An 18,180-nucleotide genomic window follows, 5' to 3' on the forward strand; every position below is an offset into this window, starting at 1 on the left:
AAAGGGAAGGGGGCGAAGCGTATTTTGAAATAAATCCTCTAAGCACCTTTTCCTTCTCTCCCTTAGGAAGTTGTAGACAAACTTGAAACCATTTTCCAGTGTCTCTACCTCTATGAGCAGTGGAAGGGGGAAAGATGCAGCAGGCAGTGATATTTTGCATCTGCAGCTCGTGGTGGCTGTTTTGGTGAGGGTGCATGAGCAGCAGGAGTGGTGCAGGTATTTGTGGAGGATATTGAAATATTTTCTCCTTTTGGGCATGTAAACTCTTGTGGTTATAGACTGACTGACAGATATACAGAACATCAGGAAATGTTTTCATAACCCCTTGGAAGTTGTGGTAAGCTGGAAAAAAGAGGTCCTGTGGTCTCTGTTGCCTGGCTGTGTGGTAGACCAGCCTGGGAAGTGATCAGATTGAATCTAAGCTTGCTTCTTGTTTGCGAGGTTAGTTGTAACCTCAGTTTGCTGTGCAGCCACACTGTGCTTTCACCTGGACAAGGAAGAGGAGAGACGATGGGAGGGTAGAAATACTCTGGCTTTGGTTTGAACTCATGAATTTATGGTGTTAGCTTCTTTGCTATTTAAGGTGAGGGCATTTGAGTTGGAGACATTTAGGTTGGGACTCATTTGTATAGGTGTAGTTGTCTACAGGGTTGTTTCTTTTTTTGTTTGTTTGTTTTCTTTTTCTGTGGTCTGCTTTATAGTCAACAGAGAAAAACAACCATTTCTGTAGCGTGGTTCATCTTGTCCTAAGTAGACATCTTGAACCAATCAAGTTTTATGTGCCCCAGAAGTGCCTGTTTCTTTTGCCAGCCGTAGAGAGTGCCAGACCAGCTAGTTTAGGTGTAATGGTAATCGGTTGTGGCCAACAGCGACACCTTATTGAATGAGAAGTGTCTTATGTGAGGCCAAACCTTGGGTTCTGGGGAATTTTGGAGACTGTAGGAGCTCCTTGAAGTTGCAACTTCCTCTTCCTCTGAAGAAGGAAGAGCTGATGTGATTGTTGCATCTGATTATACCACACGGTAGCAGAACTGAGGTTTGAGGCATGTTTCTGACCATTTTACTGAGAATCATTGTATGGTGGTTCATATATCTATGAAGAAAGTTGAAGGGTGGGCTTCGTTTCACTCTCCTGACCCTGGAAAGATTGGCCAGTTTGTGAGCTGTGATCCATCCACAAGGGAAAGGTCTGGCTAGATGGGGTGGTGTCCTGGTAGCCAGCTTGGAGGGCTCTTGCTGCACTAGCAAAGGAGGGAATGAGATAGTGCAAAGGGTCTTTTCCCAGTGATTATTGTATCTCTGATCAGATGTGCATTGGTGGAGGAAATCACACTGAAAATGACCACAGTGCTTTTTGTTTTAACTCTCTAACTTGAGACTAGATCATACAAAGCAAACCCTCCGAGCCCTGTGAAGGGGGTTTTGTGGAGGAATAAAGCTTATTGTCAGCTGCAGTGTTCAGACCCTTGGGAAATTGTGACCATTGTCTGGGCTATTATTGCTTAATAAAAGCTTTGCATTTCCTCATTCAGGGTCTTGAAAATCTGGTTCTTTGCTTTTAAAAATAACTCAGCATGAGCCACAATTGGGAGCATTCACAGAGGAAATTCTTCAGCCGCTTAAAACAAAGTGAAGGGGGGAAAAAAGCCCTCTTTAAAGTGCTTTTACTTGTCAGTGAAGAGTGAGTGTGTCCAAGCCGTGCTCCTCCTATCTGGAGGAAGCACAGTGTGGTGGGAGCCTGGTTCTGCTCCTGCTGAAGGCTTGTTTGCCTGCAACCTTAAAGGATTTTGGGCCCAGTGCTATCCTAATTGGGGAACCTGGGCTGGTACAGGGCCGGATGCACTGAACACATCCTCTTGGGATGGAGGGGATAGTGTAGTGCATGAATGAGTTTCTCTGGGCAGGTGGGTGGACCAGCATTCACTGATAGGTGGTTTGTGCTTGATGCAAAAGGCAGGAAAATGTTTTTCTTTCTGCTTGTAACAGAGGCTGCTCCAGAAAAGGTAACGTTAAGCACACTGAAACTCGGTCACACATTGAAGGATGTGTAGGATTTTAGGGCACCTGCTACTGCAGGCTCTGCGTTGCCTTTGGGGTGCTTCCTCAGTGCAGATGCTACTGCAGGCTGTGGGGGGCAGAAATGGAGCCAGCACTTGAAATGGAGCCAGCGCATTATTGCAGCGAGCCTCAGTGCTGTTGAGATTTTGGGCAGGGGAGTTTGGGTTTTTATGAATCGGCCAGCACTGGGGTGGGGAAGGGGGCAGAGGAGGAGATGCTCTGGGCTTATAGCAGTGTGCACCAGCCCTGTAGTGTGGTTTATCTGTAGCTGTTGCTCTTCCTGACTTCTGCTGTGAGGTTATAGCCCTGCATGGAAGCCCCTGAACTATCTTGCAAATCCAGTCTTGGAGGCTTTTTTCTTTCCATATGTGTGTTCTTGGGTTTATTTTCCTTCTTGTGTGGAAATAATTATATTGCTTGTTTCTTATGTTCTGGCTTTCACTATGAAGAAGAATGTTTTCAGGGTTTTTTTTTGTGTGGTGGTGGGTTTTTTTCCTTCTACAGCAAGCAGTACAGTTTCTGCTGTTAAAATATTCTGGACAGCAGTTGCTGCCCACGTACAGCACAGAAACGTGTGTTTAGTGGTTGCAAGGCATGCTTGCTCTGGGCGTGCCTTCTTGTTTTGTTCAGTGCAAGTGTCCACGTATATGATTTGCCGTAATTTATCATCTCTGTTAAGCTAGGGAGGTGTCATTTACATTAGTAACTTGTGCTTTGTGCAGGCCGGAATTATATACATTGACTCTGGATTTGTTGAAATAGGTTTCCTCTTGGAGCTGTGTGTTTCTTGCAGGACAGAGGCCATGGCATGAGGAGGGAGCTGCCTGGCATGACACTGGGCTGCAGCAGTGCTGTAGAAGACACTTGGTAGTGAAGAGGCTGATGGCTGGGATATCCGCTCAGTTTTACCACTGAGATGATAGGAAATTAATTTAGGCAGAATATGCCTCTTCTGTGCCTCAGTTTCTCCACTGGAAAATGAATACAGCATGATTTGCCTTTTCACTGCATTGGACTGCTTGTGAACTCCTCAAACTCTGTGTAATGAAGTCAGAAAAAATACAAATAGGAGCATTAGAGAAATACCTTAACTGCAAGGTGTGGTGAGGTCCTAGCACAAGAGTGGTGAAAAGCCTAGTGTTGGTGTGTTTCCAAGCTGTCTTCAAGCAAGTGCTGAGATGCCTCAGATATGTATGCCTCAGGTATGCTGTGAAGTTCAGCATTAGTTGGACCTTCTGCTTACAGGCAGTGCTGAGAGCAGTTCCTTTTCCTTAGAAGGATAGAAAGGGTCTGAGTGTGCGTGCGTTTATTAGGAGGAAGCAGGAGTTACTCTTCTTCCCTCTTACTGTCTTCTGTAGTATCTGTGATGTGCACAGGTGTGTGCGATGGAAGACACAGCCCTGCAGTAGCTAAATCCTGTCACACCTTTGTGTGGATTGGTATTACTTGAAATATTCTAGGTCATGTGCACCATTTAAAATGATTTCCATGCCCGTGTTTGGAGGATCTGCTGTGCCTATTTTTGTTTATATCCATGTGACTGATCCAGGGCCATATGTTAAGAATATAACTGCTTTTTCTTTTTTTTCCCCCTCTTTTTTAACTGTTCGTGTCTAAATATATCTAATAAAAATGCAGACTGGAGCTCTTTAATCAAGCGATAAGTCATTCCTGCCTCTTCTTTTTAAGACAAAACCACCTCTACACACTGGCTTCTTTTTGTACGGACTTCTGCTTTGCATTTCTACACATTCATCATAGCATGAAGCCTCTCACAAAAGGCAGTAAGAAAAGACTGCTGAACAGAGCATTTTGGCGTGCATAAACCTGAACTCTTGCAAAGGGAAAATCCTGAGCTTTAGCGGGGGAAGCAACAGGCTGTGTGTGAGTGCCTGTGATGATAGAAAGTGTTTTGGGGGGAAACAATAAAAAATATAGTGCTGAGTAAGTTTAGCATGGTCTTGAATTGTACAGCTAAGAACAGGAACCACCAGGAAGCAGTTTGCAAGGGGAAATATTTCAAATTTTGTTCTGTCCCTTGGCAAAACTCAAGTGATTGTTGGAAGTTTCTGCCACCCAAAGGAAAGGCGTCTTTGTATTGTTGGCACCTAACTTCTTGGTTAAGTTGATGGTCAAGGTTGTGTGCAGCAGCGTGGGAGTGGCAGCTGGCTTGTGCATAGCAGGGCTGGGCAGTGATGTACAGATACACTGTTTCTGATTTTTGAACTTCAGGTTCTGGGAGGAAATAGCTTTGCTACAGGAACAGCTCTGGTTTACAAGCACATTGCTGCGCCCGCCGCTGCAGCAAATGTACCATGGTTGTGGTTTGACAGCTGAAGTCAGAATACGACTGCTAAATCAGATTATGCTTGCACATGGTGGCTGGGTGTGAAATCCCGGGTGGCTGAGTGGCACCGTCACTGACACACTGCTGTGCGGTTGCACAACATGTTTTCTGGAGTGGCAGAGTCGTCTCCTCAAGTTGCCATGCCTGAACGCTCGTTTGCGTCCCAACGCGGCCGCTCGCCACTTCTGCCAGGACATCTGTTCGTGGGCTTGTACCGTGAACTGCATTGCTGAAATGTCCGAATTGGGGAAAAGAGAATATATACTTGTTCTGGAAGGGCTTCTTCCTTTTTTTTTCACCACTCACAGGTTGATCCCGTGTGTGGTGACAAGCTCTAAGTTGGGGTTTAGTCTCCTTTTGCTAGAGAAGACCCACCATGTGGCTACACACCAAGACTTGCTTCACCAGGCTTAGAGGGAGAAGGAGGAGAGGCGAGCCTCGGCAATCCCAAGTAGTGATAGAGCATTGAAAACCAGAGTTTTGTTATATAGAACAGTAGATCTGTGAGTAATTGTTCAACCATGAAGTATGTCAGAACAGCTGAAAAAGAAGTTGAGTTCTCCGAAATGCTGGCCCACATGAAAAGCTTCTGAGACAAGGTAGTCCAGGCTGTGTTTTTTAATTTAATGACCTCTTGAGATGGGTAGTCAAACCTTACTAATCAGATTTAGCAGGGCCTTGCATAATAAGAGGTCCTTTATTCACAGGCTGCACATTCACTCATAGACATTGAGGCACAATGATAAACTATTTAACTATAGATATCCAAAGAAGTGAGCCAGGTGTCTGCTGGGCTGTGTTGTGTCTCTGCTTCCCAGCTTTGCATGTCCTCTCGCTGGCTAAATCACTAAATCCAGCCGTTTACAGAAGTGGTCTCTTGGTTATTATTGTTAATTAGGAGATCCTGCTCTATGACTGTTCTGTAGTATGTGCTTTCAAAACATACAAAGTGCTAAGCTCTTCACCCGTGTAACGAGCGTGTATAGCTATATGGTTAATTAGCTGCATCCCTCCGAGGACGTGTGCCCCTTTTGGGAGTGGTAGTTTTGGTGTTTGGCTGCTTGTGGTAGTTAGAGCAAGTCCCCTCCAAGACTCACTTGCAGACTTGTGCTGTAGTCAGGTTGTCAGATTTTTGGCCTCTGTTTTAATCATTAGTTTCTCCTCTGTGCATTCTACTTAGTAAACAGTGCGGTTTCTAATATTAGTTATTTTCAGATTTGCCATTGGTACCTTGTTTTAATCAGTGCTGAGAAAGCACCTGACTTGACTCCAGGTAGGGGTTGGGATTTAAGTGTTCTTCAAAAAAGCTTTTATGCTACAGGAACGGTGCCTCTTGTGCTGACAACAGTTTTATATCTCTGCCTCCTAATAACCATCCTGTGATAACATCTTTTTCCTCCGTCTCACACAAACAACTCTGTTCCAAGGAGAAATTTCCCCCTGAAAATGTAGAAGTGCTGTTTGTTCTGAAAAGTCTGGCTGGAGCTCTGTTATTGCTCTGATGTAATATCCTTGCTGAAGGGATGCTCCTGTTGTGGGTGTAACATCTCTGAGAAATATCCTCTCTCTACAACTTGATAGAAAAACTTACACCACACCCCCCTACCCCTTGTTTTAACACTGAGGGCAATAGAGTGGAAGATGATACTCTTTGCTGTATAGGTAAATAATACGGCTGTAAATGAGAACCAAGTTATACTTTAATTTTTATATATGTTCAGGATGAAAAAGCAATATGAGATCAGCAGGTCTTTCCAGAAGATGAGGGTTGTTCTCAGATATGTATGCTTTGTCCCTAGTTTTATGTTTTCAGTATCATTCAGAAAACTTGGTTTTGCCATTTGATTATAATTTGCATTTAGATTGGCTGCCTGAAGGGGAGTTGCCTGCAAGGGGAGATGGCGCTATATGGCTCAGAGTCTCTTGCAGATCTGGCTGAAAGTAATGGCATTTACATAAAAACCATTAGCTCTGTTATTGATAAACATGAAAGGCATCCATATCATTTAATTTTCTGATGAAGAGTCTTTAATGTCAGCAAACAATAGCACTGCAGTAGTAACATTCCTGCCCCCCATCCCTCCTTACTGACGTCTTGTTGTTCTAAGGGCAAGTTTTGATTGGGATTTTGTTGGTAGAGACATGTGGAGTTATTTTAATTCCAATTCACTGAAGTAGCCAGTTGTCTTGCTACATCATAGGGAATTATTTAATGCTCATCTTAAGAGGTGACTCTATTAATTGAACGGGGATTTAATGTCTCCCTGAAGCATAATTGGTCTGTGTGTGATGTATACTAACATGTATGTCTAGCAATGGGTTTTCCTTTTGTCTGCATCCCAGCACCATTCTATGGGTAATCTTTTGCTCAATCGAAATGGGTTTAAGCAGAAGTTCAGTGCCCCCTTGTTAAGGGCATAAAGTGTGGTGAAACAACAAATCTATTCAAGGAATGTCTTTGGTGCACACTACATCACATCCCATCTAACCCTTCAGGACTGTCTCTTGATAAAGTAGTTTTTGTGGGCAGTGAGGAAAAATTTGTTTCCCTGTGTAATGCTCTTGACTACGTGTATACTGGTGCATTGGTGATCAGCAAGTGTCAAAAAGAGCTGTGATTCACTGTCTCTGTACTAACTGGCTTTATGTAGCTATTACTGCTACTCTCTTATTTATATATCTTGCTTTACTCTTGTGTTGGATCAGGTCTGACCTTCTCGAGAACCTCCAGAGGCAGCCGGTGCCATAGTTGTTTTCAAACATCACAGCATTTGCTTAAGAGACTTTGCTGGAAGCTTTGCAAGCTCTTTCAGTTCTTGACCTTAGGGGTGGGTGGGTGTGTCTGTGTCTGTTTTGCATTGCTTCGCTGGCCTGCTTCTTGATTACTTTTTTTAATTTTTTTTTTTGGGTCACTTTTTGTCTTTACTTACAACTTTTTTCCTCTCTGATAGGCTCCAGACAAATGAATAGAGAGTTGAGTACAGAAGAGGGACAGATTCCAGTTTTCCAGTTGATCACCTTGTACAGTGAGTACCTTAAAATTTCAGGAATAAGATTTTCTATAGTGCTTAATGTGGACTTAAAACCGACTTCACTGGGGAGCAGTGGTAAGTCTGCATGCTTGGACAGTGTTATCCTAGAAATATAAGCTCCCTTGGCTTAACTCTTGTTTTGGGAGAAGTGGATGTTGACAGCTCCAGCTCCTTTTATCTGAAGTGATAAATTTTATTTGTATCCCACTTAGAGTAGCGTGTACGTTTCAGCAGAGCGGACAACTGATGCAGTTACATCTTGTACCTGCTCAAGGCTGTGGGGAATCAACACTAGCGGTGTTGCCATGTAATTTAGCAACGTGTCATGTGTGGCTTCCTGTGCTGCAGAGCAGAGGAGGCTCTAGGGTCAGGAGAGCAAAGGTTCACCTCCTCTATTCCAGCCTTGTCAGAGGTGTTGGACTCAGCGAGGAGGGTGGATGAGGGACCTGCCACGGCACACGCAGGGGTTAGTCATAAAGGCTTGCTGTGAAATCAGGCAAATGAGGCTTGGCTTGAGTTGTGGGCTGGAAAGGGTAAGAAAAAAGAACTGGAAAGTGTTGCCTAGTTAATGGTAAGGATGAGAGTAAAGGAGAAAATTGTTATTTCATGGGAAATTTATACACATTAAAATATCTTGCATGCATGCTACTGGGCTGTAATAATGAGCCCATGCTTTATGAGGTGTCTACAAATATTTCTAAACTTGCTACTGTGAGAGGCTTTAAGTGCTGGTTCATTGGAACATCTTGGCCCATCTGGTGCAGTGGCATAGCCGGGCTGAAATAGTTAACTGCCTGCTGTAGGCATCTGCAAGCCGGGAGGACACTACTTCCGCATGTAAAATACAGGCGCAGACACCGCAGGTTAGTGCGGGAGCTGCAGTGACTGACTGAGACCACGGCACAATTAAGTTTATTGTAACAGTCCTTGTAGGCGACTCCCCTAAGGATGACATGGGATGATGAATTTTAAAGCTGAGGGTGTTCATTGATGAAGAGGATGAAATAATACACTTTAAGACTGGAGTGTGTCAGCAGGTTTGGTTTAAATACATCCTGGGAGCAGGGCAGAGAATTCCTGTGCTTCTGTGCAAGAAGGGGAAAAAGAGGCTTACTTATTTGTGGCTTCCTAACTTCTCCTAGATCTGACCAGTATAGCGTGACACGCAGGATGTCCTTGGTTCAGGAGTTCTATTCCAATGTATTACGCATCGATTTAGCTTTTTATACTTCTGGATTCAGGACAGTCATCTTACCCCACTTTTGTAACGTGCCAGACACAGTGAGGACTGTCTTCTCAGCTGGTACATAGCTGCTGTAACAAACGCAATGGTGAAAAATAAAACTGGAAGTAGCGGAGAGGTCATATGAAGAACAAATGATGCTGTTATTGACCAATGGTGCCATCGTGCCATGGTCTTAATCGACAGATCTAATCCCAATGTGTGTTTAGAGTCAGATCTGCTGACTTCAGTAGCTAAAATAAGTCAATACCATTGAATTCTCTTTCTCCTTGCATATCTTAAGTAGAACATAGTAAGTTGTAGCCTGACAGCTGTGCAATCCGCAGAAGGCCACAGGGCTGCATAGGCTTCCCCCGAGGGCGTAATTTGGCCTGCAGAACATTTATTACGGCTGGTGTTGTGTGTAGCAGGCTCAACGTTGACCTTTAGAAGCTGCTACGCATTTGTGGGCTGGATAGCTGGAAGAATGAACATAGGAGACAAGGATTTCAGGTTTGGAGTCCTTTTGTAGGGCAGAAGACTGTGATTAAAGCAAGAAGACTGCGTGTATGAATTTAGGTCAGTAGGAGATAGCTGAGCTAAAGGGCTGTTCTTGGCAGAGAGCTGGAACAGAAGAGGTGCTAGAAATGTGGTCTATGATTGCCATGGAACAGAACAGGAAAACAACCTGTTTCAAGGGAGTCCTTAACAAGTCATTCTTATGCAAGACTGTCTCTGTGGCATTAGATATCTGAATAACTGGGCTGTGGCTGTCATATAAAAATATTTCCAGGAGACTCCTCTTCAGGCATCACCTGAGGCTTTCTGGCTTGACTAGCAAAGCTAAGTATTGCGGGAGGTGGTATTGCAGGTCCCTTCCTATGAGGATGTGGCATCATCTGCATGAACATGAGCATAGGTCTGATGCTTCCTGTGCAAGCACTGGGCTTAGCTATGTACATCCTTCTGGTCTTTGTCTGCTCACAACTGCAATTAAGAAGACTAAATGAGAGCAATTAGTTTGATATTGCAAGGAGGAATTGTGCTGCCTGTACCTCCTGCCCGCAGTCCTCTCGGAGCGCTGGGCAGTGGGGGAGATGAATTTCTGCTTCTTTCTCCTCTTCTCAGAAGATGCCATGGACTCTTGCCTGCTTCACTAACCACTTGGCACGTGGCAAATGAACACCTGAGCTGTGGGAGGCCAGAGGTCTGTCCTGTCTCCAGCAGTGGCCAGGAGAAATGACCTTCATCTCGCATCAGTTTATTTAGCTGTTATTTGAACCCACCTGTGCTTTTGGCCTCTGTCCTGCTCCCGGTTGTTTCAAAGTTTAACTGTAGCTTTGTGTGATGAACCACCCTCTTTTGGTAACTGAACCTGCTGCCAACTGGTTTACTGGAATAAGCTCCTGTTTAGGGAATTGTTGTTTGCATGTTTGCCAATTCCATGCTGTAGATCCCTACCGTGTCCCCTGTCAGAGGTCTCTCTTCCAGAATAAAACATCCTAATTTAATTCAACTGCCCTTCTTACAGAAGATGCTCCATGTCTTTGACCATCTTCACTACTCTTCTGTCCTCTTTCCTTTTGATGGTAACTTTTGCTCATGGTGCATGTCTGTTTTTTCTAGTCATGAATGTTCTTACAGTCCTACTTACTAGAAGCTTGAAAGAGCCATTAGGTTTCTGAGGGCCTGTCCTTTTGCTTCAGTTCTTGGTATTTATAATCCCGGAAAAGAAACCAGGAATTTTCTATGTGCCACATAATAATAAGCCATAGACTTATTTTTTTTCTAAAGCAGAAGTTTGTGTCTTATCTAAAGACTCTATCAGAAAAGCTATGAATAAACCTGATACATTCCCGTGCACTGAGTCACTAGAACAATATAGCATTTAACAAGGAGCCCCAGCAGACATTGTGTGGCTTTGTGCTAAAGCTGTCAGCCAGGATATGAGATGTATCTTTGTATCCTGCAGCAATTTGGTGAAAGTAAATGGCTGCTGGTGTGCGCTGTATCTTCTAAATGGGGACAAAAAACACTCTGGATGTTAAACCTTCTCCTTCTCTCCATTGGTTAAGAGGGGAAATGATATCAAAAGAGAATTATTCTTATTTAGATAAATATAAAACAGCATCATGAAACAGGTACTGGTTCTGCAGGGGAAAGGCATGCCCCTCCATCCCCTGTGCTTTGCATAAGTGATATTTATTTTATTAGTGCTGTGGCTTCCAAAAAGTAGAGCTGGAACATGCAGGGTCGTAGTCACGGGTCTGCAGTGACAGTCTGCAGACTGACAGGCCTGGGGCTGTGACAAGTCTGTGGTTTTGTATATCTGCCCTGACTCATACCCGTGGTTTTTGTGCTGCCCTAAGGTTTCCCTGTGGGCAGCCTGGGAAACCTGGGCTTAGTTCAGCTAAGGAATGCTTGGGTGTTTTCCTTTTCCTCAGCACTGAGTCAGAGCTCTGTGCATCATCCAGAGCAGTTCTTCCCTCTGGGGCTTATCTTCCAAGTCCCAGGGCATCTTCCCCCACACCTCAGCTGTTCCTGCCATTGGGCTTTTCTTCCTCTTTCCTCTCTGCCACCCTCCCCAGGGCTTCCTTCCTGCTTTTAAAATCAAAGAACCCACAGTGTCATTCTGGCTTGTCTGTGCTCTGCTGTTGTTGAATCACAGGCTGGTTTGGGTTGGAAGGGACCTCAAAGCCCATCTAGTTCCACCCCCCTGCCATGGGCAGGGACACCCTCCACTAGCCCAGCTTGCCCAAAGCCCCATCCAACCTGGCCTTGAACACTGCCAGGGAGCCAGGGGCAGCCCCAGCTTCTCTGGGCAACCTGTGCCAGGGCCTCAGCACCCTCACAGGGAAGGATTTCTGCCTCACATCCCATCTCCATCTCCCCTCCTGCAGCTTCAGGCCATGCCCCTTGGCCTGTCACTCCCTGCCCTTGGCACCAGCCCCTCTCCAGCTTTCCTGGAGCCCCTGCAGGGACTGGAAGGGGCTCTAAGGTCTCCCCGCAGCCTTCTCTTCTCCAGGCTGAACCAGCCCAACTCTCTCAGCCTGAGGTCTCCAGAGCAGAGGTGCTCCAGCCCTCGCCTCATCTCCGTGGCCTCCTCTGGCCTGGCTCCAACAGCTCCATGTCCTTCTTGTGCTGGGGACCCCCAAGGTGGACGCAGTACTGCAGGGGGGTCTCATCAGAGCAGAGGGTTCTGTTTAGAGAAGCCAAAGGACCCTGCCTCATCTGCCTCAGCCAGCCCCTTGTTTCAAGGGGCCCATGGTGATCACCGTTAGGGTGTGGGTGGGGTATGGTGACCATTTCTACCGTACCAGTAGGTGACCATTTCTACCATATCGTCCCATGCCAAAAGCCCTGCAACTCTTCTGCACCAGTCCATGGCATAGCAGTACTGTAAATTAGACCTACAGATGTATGTAGATAAAGTCCTCAGAGCAGTTTTCTCCTGAAGAGGCCAGTATTGCTGCTGTGTCCAGGAAAGTATGTTAACAAATTTACAATCATCTCACTGCACAGATTTGTCCAGGCGCTGGTAATAAAACACCAGCTACCTAAAGCCTCACCTGGCCTGCCAAGATGTGTCACCCTGGGCACATTGAGCTGCCTTATACAGTCCTGAATCCAAGCTGTGGAGTCCCCCTGGACAGGGGTCATGTATGGAATGAGGAGGAGGAGAGAGGGAGAGAAATACATCCAGAAACCATAGGTTGGTCTGTCACTACCCAGGGTGTCCCAGCCCCTGCTTGTTCAAAGTTATGGACTGTTGGCAGGAGGTTTTTTCTTTTTTTTTTCCCTTGCCTTCTTCATATATATATTATATACATATATTTATGTCTCTCTCTCCTTCTTTTTACCCATGCTAGTTGCATGCAGCTAGCTTGCCAGCCACAGACAGCCTACTGTAACAATTTCAGATGTGGTTTAGTAAGATAGTAAATCGAGAGTAATTTTTAATCTGGTTGGGATAAGAACAGCCAAATTGGCTGTTTCTCTTGTTGGTTTCAGCGTTATTTTTGGCTGGGCAGTCCTTAGAGGGTGTGAATGTGCAGACATCGATCTCTGTGAAAGAGAGATCAGCTCTTCTTGGACAGCACTGAACACTGCATCTAATTATTTATAATATTTTTTAGTACGTTGCCTGAATAATATAACCAGCATGGAGAGGGCTTGGAAAATGCTGAGTTACATGTTGGACTCTTGCTCTGCCCAGAAAAATCTCTTGTGATGGAGAGACTCCACGCAGGGGAAACCTCATGTGTTAACTTGGAGCGAGGGAAGGTTTGGAGACCTTGCCGAGATCCCTGCTGTGATGCAGTGATGCTCGGAAAGCAGCGTGCTATAAATGGGGAGTTCCCAGAAGCCAACTAGCACCATCACCCAGGGGACTTTTTCATTTAATACAGCCATTGAAATTGAGACTTGAGGCTGCGTAGGACAATGCTGTAATGGTAGAGCTGTAACAGGCTGCCTTTGTGGCAGAATTACAAAGCCAGCAGTATGTGCTGAAGTTTTTCTGCTTGCTAGGCCTGTAATGTCAGTTCGGGTTCTGTTCTCCTCCCTTCCCCTCCAGGAACTGGTTCATATTTAGGTAGAATAAGTCACTGTTTATGTGTTTATTTCTTTTCTGCTTACAGTTCTACTTGAATCACGTGACTGGTTAGAGGAAGAGAGCTCAAGTGAGGCTAAAACCATCAGGTTGCATGCAAGATCCTCCATAACGTATTAATGCAAGTCTGCAACTCTCCGTTCCTCTCATTCCCTTCTGTTGCTATTTTTTTAGTATTAAATAACACAGCTCAGCTGTCCCCTTTTGGGCTGTGGCTCCAGGTCCCCTGCTGCTCTTCTCCAGGCTGTTTCCTGGGTTCATTCCTGAACTGCTCCTGGCAGAGTATCTGAGCAGATTCCCTAGCTATATTTTTCATGCTGTCTCTGCTACAGGGACAAGGCTCTAGACCAGTTTCTGCTCCTGTCTTGTGCTCCCATCCAAAAAGAAGGGGAGAGAACCTGACCATTCCTGTCCTTTTGAAGCAAGGATAAACATTTACTGATACTTTAGAAGCAGCAGAGGTAGACAGGCAGAGAGTTACTGAACTTGTAGCTGCAATTTTTGTGTTGAGGTAGAGGAGGATCATCAGGGTTTTCACATGTTCACTGCGAGGGGCTGTTTTCTGCCAGCCTTTTCCTCATACTTACCTACAAGCATGGTTTGTGGGGACCTCTCACTATAGCTCTCTGCTGTAGGGGTGACAGCGGCTGATCAGAAACCGTGTCCCCTGGAGGCTAGGTAGCCTGCTGGAGCAGTTTCCTAGAGCTATTCACAGAATGAGTTCGAAGTAGAGCTGGATTATGCCAACCTGGAGAACTGTGGGATGACATGGGATCTTCCTGCAACATAAAGAATATCTTGGCTCTAACCTGTGTCCTGGCCAGGCAAATAAGTCCAAATTCAAATTACATCCTGATTTGCCAAAGGATGTTGCATGTGGATGATAGATCATCTTGGAAGCTGGATGGAGGCCAGGGAGTTGAGCCTGCAGTAAATGACTCCTTGTAGTCAGACAAGCCTCACTGGATCTGGCCTGATGGTTCCTTTGCTTTGCTCTGCTCCATTTTCTTCCATCAAGTGCCCCAAGTGCTGTAGCAGTGACGTGTGCTGGCTCAGGAGGTGCTTCTGCTCCTGAGGATTGTGTCTGTGCCAGGCTGGTGTAAGAGGGCTCTGTGTCGTGGGTAGCATCAGTTTCCGGATAATTTGTAAAGCAGAGGCCTTGACTGTTGGTGCTCGTTGGAAGCTTCTGCCGTAAGAATGGGGTTAATAACCCAGGGGACTGGGCAGATTTTGGGTTGATTTTAAGAACTTGTGGCTTCCCTCAATTTCTCGTGAAATTTATCTAAAAGCAGGCGCTGGGAGCCTGTTCTGTTGGAAGTAACTTAAGTATATCTGGACTTTGACACCTAGGAAGGGAATGGTGTTGGAGACGAGAATACTCCCAAGATACAAAGCGTGAGAACAGATTGAAACCTACTTGTGATATGAAAATGTTGCAGTAATTATTTACTATAATAAAGCTATTTCAAAGTGGTTGACGTAGTATTAAAGGAACTCTCCAGGCTTGCATTACTATAGTAGTGATTGGGAAGTAGGGAACAAGGTTTGCCAGTAGCGCAAGGTTTGCTTCTGCATGTAAAATCTGTAGACAACTGAACATAAACACTTTCTAGATAACCTCAGACTTGATAAAAGATTGACTAGTGAAATTTCAGTTTGGATAAAAGTGTATTAGCTCACGTTATCAGATGACAGTTTTGCTACACCGATTGTTCACGTGGTAGTTTGGAGAAAGGCCCCTGGGAACAATTGTGGGAAGCGCAAGCGAAATCCTCCTTGCTTTTGTGGGAGCAAAGAAGTTTCCAGTGCAACTTCATCACAGAAGGCCCTGATATGAAAAGGATTTACTTTGTGGAATTGTTCTGTCATCACTCTGCAGGATAAGTGACTTCTGATTAGGAAGAAAATATAGCTGAACGTTCGTGTTTGAGGTTATAAAGTCCTCTTCAAAAGGCAGAGCTCTTACTTAAACAGCGACTGCTCTGACAAGAACAGGATGCTTGTAGCTCCTTTATACCGGTATTGATGTAACAGCTGTTGTTGTTTAAACAACTTGTTTCTCCCTCCTTCATGCTCCTTTCTCCTCCTGTTGCAAATGAAAGGAAAAGTGGGAACCAGTGGTGTTATTTTTCCAAAAATAATAACAAGGTTATTAAATGTTTCACTTCTAGAAATGTTTTTGTCATGTGCTTCCTGTACTCAGTGGGTCTGGGTGTTGTCTGGGTGTTTAGCTGGTGATGCTGATGACTGGAAGATACTTACTTCTTACAGACCTTTCTTCTGTTACCACCTCCAAAGTGACACACGAGCTAAAAGCAAGCCAAGATTTGTACCTCCCACTGGCAGCAGAAAGGCTGATGTGGAAGTCATGGGCATATCACTGTGAAGATGATGCTTAAAATTTTAAAAGAGGAAATCTAGGTCCAGAGTGGTGGGCAAGGGGTGCGGGTTACCTCGCTGGGAAGACTCTTGGGCAGAATAGGTTGCATTTCTGGCTCTGTGAGCAGGCTTCAGCCTGGACCTGCATTAGGCAGCACTGCAGAGACTTGAATCTTTGTTAGTAATCTATGAAAAGTCAGATTATTGTTTTACATGTTAGTGTTTACTCTGTTGAAAAGAGAGGGGGAAGACTTTGAAAGCTGGCGCTAAGTCGGTCTGGATCTGAAATGAATTGAGAGGCATTGCACAGCGCCTCGACCCTCTGTGCAAGTGTCCAGTAGTGGCTGTTGCTCTGGACAGTATAGATCTTATGGGCTATAGTTCAGGTCTTATAAGGCAGTTCCTATGAAAGCATTTTCAGAAGAGAGATAAGTTGGGAGGGGTGGAAGGTGAATGTATTGCTGTACTCAAACTGCCCTTAAGGAAAGGAGGATGCACTTCTTCCCCTCTCCCTCCTGTCTTCTATATGGGGCTGCCTGGATCCTCTGCTTTATCCTGCTGATCCAGCTGCTGCCTTTCCCTGTGGACAGATTTCGTGTCCTCTCACTTCTGTCTATCAAGTGCTCACTGTGAGGCATCACAGAGCTGGTGCCTTTGAGGAGGAAAGGAAGCGTTCGTTAGGTCTCTAGGGAGCTAATTTATACTGATACTCTTGGGTTCACCAGTCAAGTGTGTCTTTGTTTCTATATGCTTTTGCCTCCAAGATCTTATTGTAAGAGTGAGATGAAGTGTTTGCTGCTGTCTGTGGGACTGTAACCACACAGTTCATCCTTTCGGATATTTAGCAAAAAGGGGAGGGAGAGCTGACAAAATATTTGGGCTGAAACTGGAGGTTTTAGCCTTTGTGGTCAAAGTTGGGTTTTGTTGTTTTCTCTCAGCAAGTTGTGGATTCTTTCAACCTTAACCTCTAGACTAAAGCACTTTTTAATAATTATTTTTAGTTTATTTTATCAGTGATACTAGCAGAAGATTAGAAGGTAAGTGGGAAAAGAGTGATCACTGATATATTCCTGTCTGATGTTGGATTTCATTTCAATACAGTAAAAAAACTTAAGTAAGCTGCATTTTTCTGAGACATGATTAGAAAGAAAAAGAAAAAAACAAAAAAAAAATTGGGACAGAAATTGGCTACTTGCTATTGAACACTGAGCTTTGCCTAATAGTCAAAATTGAAAGTTTTTATGTCTGCCTTGAACACAGTTCACTCTCTCCAGAAACTTCTTAAAACAGAACGTAGCCTGGATGGGAAAGCTTTTAAAAAGTCTGTTGGAAATCTCAAACTAGCAGGGGGTAGATAGAAATATCAACAGGAGAAAGCAACCATGTCTTCTGCCCACAGAGCCCGGAGTTTGTTTTCAGAGAGGTTTTCCCTTTTCTGGAGAAGGTGGAAATTCGGAGAGCGACTTAGAGAAGTGAGTGGTGAAACCCAATGCCATTGCTGGGTGTCCAGGTGTTTTTTCTTGCTCAAATGAAGGCCCTCAGTTTTTCTTTCTTTCTGTTCATTTTATTCAGAGTAAGTGTTCCCATTATTTTGTGTGTGTGAAAGGGTACTGGCCGCTGTCTGAGATGGATAATAAGGGAGTAAGCCAAGAGCAGTATAATTTATAACATGTGAAGTGATTCTCTTCAGAGCATTAATGAGCAGTGACCCAAGCAAAGGTAAATTGTCTGTAGGTTTTTTCCCCTTTCCTCCTAAACCTATGATCATTTCCCTCCCCAGGCAGTCTGTCCTTCACCACCATTAGCTTTTTCTCAGTTTTTGTACGTTGAAAAGTTGAACCATTTTATCTGCAATTGATGTGTGCTCCTGTAGGGTGGAGAGCGCTAGAGTGATATAAAAGCATTTATCATAGAATGGCTCATTCTTGCGTTGGGAGAGGAATAATGGACGTGAGATACAGCTTTATAGTTATAAAGCTGTATCTAAATATAGAGTGTGGTTGTGCATTGTAGCTGAACTGATGTAATGTCAAGCTGGTGCTGCAAGGGAGGGTTTTGCTCCCAGCGTTGTGCCCCCACTGATCTTTTTGTGCTGATACATATCCGATTCCTTCCTTTTCAGTACAGATAGTTTCCTTCCAGCTTTGCTCCCTGAATCAGCTCGCTGTGGATCCAGGCTTGGAAGCTGGGGAAGAGATCTCTCTTTTCGGTAGCAACAGGCCATTAGATCAGTTGTGCGACAGCATGAAACGACATCCTAGATGAAGTCTCTCGTGTCAGTATTTGAAAGGTATTTGCAGTTGTTCTTTTTGCCTTGTGATAAGTGATGTGTGGGACAACCATTGTAAAATCAGTGCTTTCATATTACTTTGTTATCCCAAGTTAAGTTACTTCTGGAAATAGCTGCATTTGCTTACAACCACTAAAATAAGTGCAGAGAATTGTGGGCAGATCGTTTATATGGCATATGCTCTGTGATGTTCTGTGTGTTACAGCCAAGTTGAAAAAAATAATTGGAAAAAAAATAATG

The 18,180-nt window shown here is 44.6% G+C and overlaps 1 protein-coding gene across 16 annotated transcripts in view; it reads left to right on the forward strand.

Moving 5' to 3' along the window:
* EXTL3 (exostosin like glycosyltransferase 3) overlaps positions 1-18,180 on the forward strand; it is a 158,325-nt gene that overhangs the window by 39,118 nt on the left and 101,027 nt on the right. For 15 of the 16 annotated variants that reach the window (XM_054821144.1, XM_054821145.1, XM_054821142.1 and 12 more), the window contains exon 2: positions 7,357-7,431. The exons of the other annotated variant lie outside the window; for it this stretch is intronic. The gene's annotated coding sequence lies outside the window, so the exon portion shown is untranslated. The remainder of the gene's footprint in view (positions 1-7,356; positions 7,432-18,180) is intronic. 16 annotated transcript variants of the gene reach the window in all.

The sequence above is a fragment of the Grus americana genome, chromosome 3, assembly GCF_028858705.1.
Source record: "Grus americana isolate bGruAme1 chromosome 3, bGruAme1.mat, whole genome shotgun sequence".
Classification (NCBI taxonomy): Eukaryota; Metazoa; Chordata; class Aves; order Gruiformes; family Gruidae; genus Grus; species Grus americana.